A 1,691-nucleotide genomic window follows, 5' to 3' on the forward strand; every position below is an offset into this window, starting at 1 on the left:
CTTCTATGTGTCTGCTGAGTAAGGTTTACATACTGATAACATATGCCCAAATTAGGTGCATTTAATGACTCAATCGTTTTCACTTGTTGATCTGTTAGTTTTTGTGAGTTGTATGTATTGCTGTTATTTGGGTCATAGCCAATTCGATAGTTTTTTTTTTTCGCTCTTGCATTCGTGTCTATAGAGTGATGGGTTTAGTGTAAGTATTATGTATCATTAGCAAGCACCGTCGTTATTCAAGTGTGTCTCTTCCCAGCCAATCAGATAAAGATAGTCATGCAAATAATAATGTAATGGTGTTTATGATATGCAGTATATAATTGATGTCTAATTATTTGTTTTATATTATTTATGAAGTGTTTCTTATATTCAACTAATATCTTTAGACATGTTGCCATGCATTATAATTATGTCCTTAATTCACCTTCTTTCGTATAAGAGTTTAAATCTTTATTGTCACCCGAGTGTAATTACCTTCACCCGAGTTCACAAAACATCTCTAAATAACATTTTTAAACATAACATTCATATACTACTTCTTCAACATTTATGATTATAAGATAAAAATCCTGAAAAATCCTGAAAAACTTCTGAGTAAGTTAATATTAACACCTGGTGACCGTCTTCCTGAGTGAGAGGAGCCACGTCCAGCACCTGCCGTAATGACCCAGGCAGTTGACGGTCAGAAAATCCCAAAACATTACTTCCCAGTTTAAGTGAAGCATTCACAGTGACGACTTACACCGTCCTGGATTTCCAAAACTTTTTTGTTCTAAGAATCTCGGTTGAAACTCAAACTTGAAACTGGTGTTTAGCAGCCGTGGGAATTGAAGCACCTAAATCTAAAACAACATTCCCGGTTAAATGAATTAGAAACTTCTTCCAATACTGCGGTAAAGAGATTCGGTGAGCTGGCATCGCCTTGCTGTACTCCTGGTTGGGTCTCACTTCTTAGCTCCCTTGTGTAAACTAATGTAACTGCGAAAATTAACATCGCTAATAAAATGAACTTAAATTTCTTCAATTTATTGGTTCCACAAACAATTGATAACAAATAATATACGGAATCGAAAATATTCACACACACACACACACACACACACACACACACAAACAGTATATAGATACCCCAAAAAATCTATTTCAATTTAGTTGATACTCTTCAGAGGACACAGTCGCCAGGAGCTGAAGTAAGAAGGATCATGGCATTGTTTATCAACCATGCTCTTGCCTATCAGCCAGAGACTCTGCCTCACCATAACAGGAGCTTGAGTTTCATAAAAGATGGAAAGTTTGCAAAAAAAACTTTCAGGAGCTTTCAAACAATTCAATGCCCTACTTTATGAGAGTTACGTGGAATTGTAAGCATTGTTGTGTTTTTATATATATATATATATATATATATATATATATATATATATATATATATATATATATACAGTATACTGTATGTACTGTATATACACGTGTGTGGTGTTTGTGTATATTTTAGTGCTGTAAATATGAAGGTATTTTACAGCGCACATTGGCCGCATTGATTCGTTTTTCAGTTTATAATTATCGACTTTTTTGTATTTCGTATCCAACATACAAATATGAATAGTGTCCATGTTATGTTTATTTGTCTTAGCCATTAAAGTAAGTCCAAATTATTAACAATGAACAACACTTTATGAAACACAGACTATGAT

Source organism: Homarus americanus, unplaced genomic scaffold (genome assembly GCF_018991925.1).
Source record: "Homarus americanus isolate GMGI-L3 unplaced genomic scaffold, GMGI_Hamer_2.0 scaffold42105, whole genome shotgun sequence".
Classification (NCBI taxonomy): Eukaryota; Metazoa; Arthropoda; class Malacostraca; order Decapoda; family Nephropidae; genus Homarus; species Homarus americanus.